Raw genomic sequence first — 9,943 nt, forward strand, 5'->3', positions numbered from 1 at the left:
ATGTCCGAGTGTTTAATGTGCTTGTATGCCAGTTGATGGGGCACACGAGGTGCGGTTTCAAACTCGAAAAATAACAAGCGAAACGCTTGTGTGACCGTTTGTTAACATTCGTTGAAAGACACCGGATGAGACGTCCATGTGCATTAGTAACTTCCCAGAGGTCGGTGGTTTACGCAGGGTATTCCAGCTGCGTCCCCCAATAAGTGAAAAATTTTCAGTATTTCGATAATCAACAATCGAATAAAAAAAATGTTGTCAGCGTAGCCAACAATTTGCATTAGTGTAAACTACAGTGTATAATAGCAGAATAGCAAGGCGCACCTCTTAGCTGTATTGACTGTTACATGCGTTTGTAATTCAGTGATGATAATTTATTCATAATAGCGTGAGCAATATAAAAGATAGTAGATCGACTGAGTTAAGAGTAGTCGTGTGTTGTTGTCACCCAAGCATCCCCAGCTCCGTTATGTATGAGTTTGAACCTGTACTCAGAATGTACCCCGAAGCCCAATGAAAACCCATGGGAAACATCAATACCACATGTCTCTGGCCAGGTGATAATAATCCATATTTTCTCTTTGAGTGTCTCCTCGACTTGCACGTCCGTCGGTGAGTTAATTGCTGGGGAAAATAGACATTGTTAGCCTGCAAATTTGCAACCTTAATAAGCGAACATTCCGTTGGCCGCAATCACCATGGTGACGGGCTTAGGATATCTAACATATGCAGGTCTACGATGGCGTTAAATCTAAGCGTAAACTACGCGATCAGATACAAGCAAACCACACATGCATCGGCACAGAACCAACGACACCCTCAGAACAAACTACAGATACATCCTCACAGAACTAACTACGCCACTGGAACAAACCACAGATACATCCTCACTGAACTAACTACGCCATTGGAACCAACTACAGATACACCCTCACAGAAGTAACTACGCCATTGGAACAAACTACAGATACATCCTCACACGACCAGCAACACCATCAGAATAAACTACAGATACATCCTCACAGAACTAACTAAGCCATTGGAACCAACTACAGATACACCCTCACAGAACTAACTACGCCATTGGAACAAACTACAGATACATCCTCACAGAACTAACTACGCCATTGGAACAAACTACAGATACATCCTCACAGAACTAACTACGCCATTGGAACAACCTACAGATACATCCTCACAGAACTAACTACGCCATTGGAACCAACTACAGATACATCCTTACAGAACTAACTACGCCATTAGAACAAACTACAGATACATCCTCACAGAACTAACTACGCCATTGGAACAAACCACAGATACATCCTCACACGACCAGCAACACCATCAGAATAAACTACAGATACATCCTCACAGAACTAACTACGCCATTAGAACAAACTACAGATACACTTCCACAGAACTAACTACACCATCAGAACAAACTACAGATACATCCTCACAGAACTAACTACGCCATTGGAACAACCTACAGATACATCCTCACAGAACTAACTACGCCATTGGAACAAACTACAGATACATCCTCACAGAACTCACTACGCCATTGGAACAAACTACAGATACATCCTCACATAACCAACAGGACCATCAGAATAAACTACAGATACATCCTTACAGAACTAACTATGTCATTAGAACAAACTACAGATACATCCTCACAGAACTAACTACGCCATTAGAACAAACTACAGATACACTTCCACAGAACTAACTACACCATCAGAACAAACTACAGATACATCCTCACAGAACTAACTACGCCATTGGAACAAACTACAGATACATCCTCACAGAACTCACTACGCCATTGGAACAAACTACAGATACATCCTCACATAACCAACAGGACCATCAGAATAAACTACAGATACATCCTTACAGAACTAACTATGTCATTAGAACAAACTACAGATACATCCTCACAGCACTAACTACGCCATTAGAACAAACTACAGATACACTTCCACAGAACTAACTACACCATCAGAACAAACTACAGATACATCCTCACAGAACTAATTACACCATCAGAAAAAACTACAGATACATCCTCACAGAACTAACTACACCAATGGAACAAACTACAGATACATCCTCACAGCACTAACTACGCCATCAAAACAAAGTACAGATACATCCTTACAGAACTAACTACGCCATTGGAATAAACTACAGATACATCCTCACAGAACTAACTACGCCATTAGAACAAACTACAGATACCTCCTCACATAACTAGCAACACCATCAGAACAAATTACAGAGACATCCTCACAGAACTAACTAGGCCATTAGAACAAACAACAGATACATCCTCACAGAACTAACTACGCCATTGGAACACACTACAGATACATCCTCACAGAACTAACTACGTCATTATAACAAACTACAAATACCTCCTCACATAACTAGCAACACCATCAGAACAAATTACAGAGACATCCTCACAGAACTAACTAGGCCATTAGAACAAACTACAGAGACATCCTCACAGAACTAACTACGCCATTAGAACAAACAACAGATACATCCTCGCAGAACTAACTACGGCATTAGAACAAACTTGATATACATCAGCCCATTGGAATCATCTATGATGTGGACAGATAATCAAGCGGGTTTAAAGTGCCTTTGTAAGTGATATAATACGGCTGAATTTTTAAGGGTGATGTAGGAGATTAACCCCAATCCAGTCCAATGTCGTGTAGGAGAAATACTTTTGAGAGCTAGTTAATGTACATCCTAAGATTTATTTATTTATTTAATGGGTGTTTTACGCCGTACTCAAGAATACTTCACTTTTACGATGGGAGCCAGCATTATGATGGAAGGAATCTTGGCAGAGTCCACGACCATCCACAGGTACACACTAAGACATCAGTGTAATAAAATAATAAATACATATGAACAAGTTGCAGTTATTATCTGTACTTAAATTTCCTATCAATTAGAATAGTGGTTTGGTAGAAATTTCGAACATAAGATCTCAGGGAATGGGTCGAATCCAGGAGATGTGAACACAAGCTATATCACATCTTTAATACGTTTGGGCCACCGTATAAGTGATAATTTTTTTCAGTAAGCAACAATGATCAAATCTTTATTGTGATAAGAGATTTCCAGGACCAACTTTTTTTCATCGTAATGTCCCTTACCAATTAGCAGGCCAATAAAGCCGAAAGCGCATCGACTCACATCGATCTTAGCTAGTCCATAAACTGAACTGCAATTCCTTTTCATCTCATTCAGAACTACATTTCTTTCAATGTTCCTGAAGTAACATATTGATTTTCTCTTCTGTGCGACAACAGCCGGAAATGGAATCGACATCAGAATATTTTACTGGATGTACAACGACTCGGTGAAGACATATACAGGGTGACATAAAACTCTGGATGTCAAGTGAAGTACAATTTATTAATCACACTTCAGCATTAAGAATCCAATTACCCAGTGTGTATATTGCTAGTAAATCATTTACAGTAAAACTGACTAAAACCGTAATTATTCCGAGCAGCTGGCAAACGATGCATGCAACACTAAAAACGGATACAGAGGAATGTGCGGCGTGTGTCGAGGCCAGTCCTGTTACTTTCCCATGCTTACGTGTGTCGAGGCCAGTCCTGTTACTTTCCCATGTTTACGTGTGTCGAGGCCAGTCCTGTTACTTTCCCATGCTTACGTGTGTCGAGGCCACCCCTGTTGCTTTCCCTTGCATACGTGTTTAGGCCAGTCTTTTTACTTTCCCATGCCTACTTGTTTCGAGGCCAGTCCTGTTACTTTCCCATACCTACGTTTTCGAGGCCAGTCCTGTTACTTTCTCATGCATACGTGTTTAGGTCAGTCTTTTTACTTTCCCATGCCTACGTGTTTCGAGGCTAGTCCTGTTACTTTCCCAGGTTTAAGTGTGTCGAGGCCAGTCCTGTTACTTTCCCATGCTTACGTGTGTCGAGGCCACCCCTGTTGCTTTCCCTTGCATACGTGTTTAGGCCAGTCTTTTTACTTTCCCATGCCTACTTGTTTCGAGGCCAGTCCTGTTACTTTCCCATACCTACGTTTTCGAGGCCAGTCCTGTTACTTTCTCATGCATACGTGTTTAGGTCAGTCTTTTTACTTTCCCATGCCTACGTGTTTCGAGGCTACTCCTGTTACTTTCCCAGGTTTAAGTGTGTCGAGGCCAGTCCTGTTACTTTCTCATGTTTAAATGCGTCGAGGTTACTGTCCCATGCTTACGTGTGTGGAGGCCAGTCATGTTATGTGTCGAAGTTAGTTCTATTATGTGTCTTGAAGCTACTTCTGTTAGTATCCCGTAGTTATGTGTCTTGAAGCTAATTCTATTAATAACCTGTAGTTATGTATATCGAAGCTATTTCTGTTAATATCCCGTAGATATGTGTCTCGAAGCTAGTTCTGTTACTTTCCCTGGTTATGTGTCTCGAAGATAGTTCTGTTTATGACTTGTAGTGATGTATCTCGAAGCTATTTCTGTTAATATATCCTAGTTATGCGTCTCAAAGTTAGCTCTATTAATATCCCGTAATTGTCTGTCTCGAAACTATTTCTAATAATATCCCGTAGTTATGTGTCTTGAAGCTAGTTCTGTTAATATCTCGTAGTTATGTATCTCAAAGCTATTTCTGTTAATATCCCGTAGATATGTATCTCGAAACTAGTTCTGGTAATATCCTGAAGTTATGTGCCTGAAAGCTTGTTATGTTAATATTCCAAGGTTGTGTGTGTCGGAGTTAGTTCTGCTAATATCCCGTAGTTATGTGTTTTGAAGCTAGTTCTGTTAATGTCCCGTAAGTATGTGTCTCAAAGTTAGTTCTGTTCTGCTAGTTCTGTTAATATCCCTTCGTTATGTGTCCCGAAGCTATTTCTGATAAAATCCCGCAGATATGTTAATATCCCGTAGTTATGTGCCTCCAAAAAAGTTCTGCTAATATCCCGTAGTTATGTGCCTCCAAAATAGTTCTGCTAATATCCCATGGTTATGTGCCTCCAAAATAGTTCTGCTAATATCCCGTAGTTATGTATCTCGAAGCTAGTTCTGTTAATATCCCGTAGTTATGTGTCTCGAAGCCAGTTGCGCTAGTTCTATAAATTCCCAAGTAGTTATGTGTCTCGAAACTATTTCTGACAATACCTCGTTTTGTATTTTGAAGCTAGTTCTGTTGATATCCTGTAATTATGTGTCTTGAAGCTATTTCTGATATTATCCCGTAGTTATGCATCTCGAAGCTAATCTTGACAATATCTTGTAGGTATGTGTCTCGTAGCTGCATGTAGTTTTGTTAATATCACAAATTTTCTCGCATCAAATTGGCTTGACCATGATATAGGAGCAGCCATCGTGTGTGTGGGTTTTCGCTAATCGACCGGTGGTCTCTGAAGTATGTAACAAGTAAATCAAATGGACTGAGTAGACAAAATCAAAACAGGAAGTCACCGACAGTCCGGGACATTGAAACTGGGACAATGCCATTTGCCAAACATGAGAAGCCAACATGATCATCTACATGTAGCTCTCTTATGTACAAATTGTGAAAGGCTTTATTACTCGACAATGCGGATATATAGTGTTATTCTTTAATACTGCTGTTTTTATTGTCTTTCTTGTAATAAAAGAAAACGATTGCTCTCATAAAACCGCATTATGGCTGCTCTGAGTATTTAGCTGAGAGCTGAATTAATTCCCACTATTGCACTGCGCATGTAACCATTACTGACGAAAATAGCCCGAAGTGCAAACTGCTTATTTATTAGAGACCAAAATAGTCTGAGTTTTGTCCTTGCTTATTAAAAACGTAACAAGAGACCAAAATAGTCTGTGTTTTTTCTTGCTTATTAAGAATGTAACAAGAGACCAGTGTGATCCCATGCAGTGCTGTGTGATACCTGACACGCCCCAAGGCCAAGGGACAAACTGCAGTGCAAATACATTAGGCCTATGTTTTCAACACGGCCATCTGATCAAATATTTCCTTTCCCTTTTTTCTTAGAATTTCTTTCAGGATAAAATATTTTATTTGAATCTTGGATTATAGTCTTCCAGACCACTTAACTCGAGAGACGGCTTCACATCTCATGATTACGTAGATAACTACTTCTAATTCTTTACTTGCTTGGGGTTTGAAAATCTTCTTGGTTAACAAGCTGAACATAGAGGTAGAAACACAGCCTGGTACCACAGCGCATGGTCATGTATCCCTATAACATCTACTCGTACCTTAGTTGACACTATTTCCATGTAACATGACTGGTATATTGGTGGATGGCAGATGAACTGGCAGATGTATCTTGGTTGTCACGGTATCTCTATAAAGTCTAGTACCTTGGTTGTCAAGGTATCTCCTTAACTTCTAGTCGCACCTTGGTTGTCACCGTGTACCTATAACATCTAGTCGTATCTTGATTGTCACGGTGTCCCTATAACATCTAGTCGTATCTTGATTGTCACGGTGTCCCTATAACACATACTCGTGCCTTGATTATCACTGTGTCTTTATAGCATCTAGTCATATCTTGATTATCACTGTGTCCCTGTAACATCTAATCGTACCTTCGTTGTCACGGTTTCCTTTTAACATCTAGTCGTATCTTGGGTGTCACTGTGTCCATATATTATCTAATCGTACCTTTGTTGTCACGGTCTCCCTATAACCTCTAGTGTTATCTTGGTTGTCACGGTGTCCCTATAACATCTAGTCGTGCCTTGGTTGCCAGGGTTACATACCAGTACCTATTAATTTGACAGCCGTCGTATTTTAAAGTGCAAAAAAAAAACAAAAAACACCGCGGTAATAAGTAAGGGATTAAACCCAATGAAAATAAATAAAGTAATGAGTAAATAAAAAAATACGAAACTTGGGTAAACCATTACATACATGTAATATAGCAATGTCATATGGTATGTTACTTGACTTTATGATACTTATAATAAGCTTCTCATTAAAGGAAATTTCATGTGCTGCGGGTCGGATACAGCATCCACTTGTTCACCCTTGCTGACAGACCTGCATGATCTATGGACTAGGGAGGGTCATCCAGCCATGTTTTTCCCACAAGATATATAATTCCACCCGCTATTATAAATACAGACATTCGACAGGATTGCAGTAATTGGTATTGTTCCATTTGTTTTCGATCAGACGGCAGTTAGACCTGAATCATGTGGTGTACTACAGCCAGGGGAACGATAAATCAATGCCAGCTAAATTAGGGAGCCTCAGGTAGGCTCGACTGGTAACTTGTCTCCTCTACACACCATCTCCAAGTGTCGTCACCAGAGGGGGTCGGATACACCTTTCATATATCGGCTGGGTCATCTCAAAACGTCAAAGACCCTGGCAGTCATTTCTACTAATTACAATTAGTGCTGCACTCGAAACGGGAAAATCACAGGAGACAGCAATGACTGAAAGCTTGAGACGTTAGCACCGTAAATCTCACAACAGGAAACCATGGAAATCGATGTCATATGCCGGGTGCACTGTTAAAATGATCCAGCAATCAATGATGATATGATTGATTTCATTGGTTCGTGCACTTTAAACGCCAACATATTTCCCTTACACATGGAGATTGATTTCATTGGTTCGTACACTTTAAACGCCAACATATTTCCCTTACACATGGGGATTGATTTCATTGGTTCGTGCATTTTAAACGCCAACATATTTCCCTTACACATGGAGATTGATTTCATTGGTTCGTGCACTTTAAACGCCAACATATTTCCCTAACACATGGAGATTGATTTCATTGGTTCGTGCACTTTAAACGCCAACATATTTCCCTAACACATGGAGATTGATTTCATTGGTTCGTGCACTTTAAACGCCAACATATTTCCCTAACACATGGATACAAGACAACTTTAGTGCCCGGATTAAGTCTGTGGCAAGTAACTGACGAGCGAGTCCAAAGTGGCATATTGGTGGAAGGCAGATGAACTCTAACTGGTATTTTGGTGGAAGGCAGGTGAACTCTAACTGGTATATTGGTGGAAGGCAGATGAACTCTAACTGGCATATTGGTGGAAGGCAGATGAACTCTAACTGGTATATTGGTGGAAGGCAGATGAATTCTAACTGGTATATTGGTGGAAGGCATATGAACTCTAACTGGCATATTGGTGGAAGGCAGATGAACTCTAACTGGCATATTGGTGGCAATATGAACTCTAACTGGTATATTGGTGGAAGGGAGATGAACTATAACTGCATGACAGTTGAACTCTAACTGGTATGCTGGTGGAAGCAGATGAACAGTTACTGGTATATGGGTGGAAGGCAAATGAACTGTAACTGGCATACTGTGGAAGGCAGATGAACTATAATTGCATGACATATTGGTGGAAGGCAGATGAATAAGTGGCATATTGGTGGAAGGCAGATGAACTCTAACTGCATGACATATTAGTGGAAGCAGGTGCACTCTAAGGATTCCTTCGCGATCATATGACTACGTTAAGTACATTGTTAGAAGTACGACGTTACACCTCAAGCACTCTCTCACTCACTCCTATTAAGGGAAGGTATCTAAATACATAAATTTCATCTACCATGAAATATTGTCACATATCAGGATGAATCAGACAATCAGTTTAGGGTTTAACGTCACTTTCAGCACTATTTCCGTCTTATCAAGACGGTGCTCCCTTGTAGCTAGGCGGACCAAGTGCTGAGATATTTATAGTGCGGTCTCACTGGAACCCAACATCTACCGTTTAAGAGACAGACCCTTTTTCTACTACGCGGTTCTCTGAAACGATGACAACACGCTCCGAATGCCAACTCAGAAATGACATAATATTACAAAACATAGGCCTACACAGAACACAGACAGACTCGTATAAATGATCAAGAAAACATATAATTCAGCTGAACAATTAATTAATGCTCATCCCTGCCTTCTTAAGTCCGATGTACGTGAGTCAGAGCTGATATTTGCTTACAAGCCTTGTAAACACACATATCATCGCTGGATAGCTGAGGCGTCCCACGCTATTGTTTGCTTCCATTATGAACATTTGATCGGTGATGTCATTAAATGCCATAATCAACTGCTAAGAAGAGACTCCTATAAAGAATGAACCCGCACCATGCATAACCCAGTCTACGGCCAAATGGCGTCTATTCATACATGGGTCTGACCTGAGCTCGTACACAGGCGTCGATCACGCATGTGATACGCGGGCCGCGTTTATGATGGACACAGTCACGTCCCCTTATCGATCTAGGTGACTGTAATGTTAGCTCAAAACGACTTCTGCTGTAACCCGACGATTTCACACAAGCATGTAACGACGAGGATCGATTAGTGAGTAATTAGTGTGAGATAAAGTCAACAGAAACCGCAGGACAAAGAAAGGTGAACCGTGTTTTTGTCATTTCAGCTTCATCATTCGTCCACACAGTTTGGGATCGGTTCTCAGAGGGCTGACTAAGCCGGACTGTGTATCATATCCAACAGAATAAATTGGGACTAAACAATAGGACATGCTGAGCGTATACAATCTGCTTTGTATACAGATGTGTTTTGATTCGCTTTGCGAATAGCATTATGTTATGTGCATTTAAGTTATAGTCAAGAGGAACACAATGCTCACGCCCAGACAAGGCCGTCACTCAGGCAGTTCCGACACTCACAGAAGTCCGTTACTCAGACGATTCCGTCAGTGCGTCACTCACAAGCTCGTCACTCAGACGATTCTATCACTCAAACAAGTCATCCATTCAGACGATTCCGTCTTTCAGATAAGTCCTTCACTTAGACAACTCTATCACTCAGACAAGTCATCCACTCAGACAAGTTAGTCACTCAAACTAATCCGTCACTCAAACAAGTCTGTCACTCTGAGAAGTACGTCATTCAGACGACTCCGTCACTCAGATAAGCCATCCACTTAGGCAAG

Source organism: Liolophura sinensis, chromosome 6 (assembly GCF_032854445.1).
Source record: "Liolophura sinensis isolate JHLJ2023 chromosome 6, CUHK_Ljap_v2, whole genome shotgun sequence".
Classification (NCBI taxonomy): domain Eukaryota; kingdom Metazoa; phylum Mollusca; class Polyplacophora; order Chitonida; family Chitonidae; genus Liolophura; species Liolophura sinensis.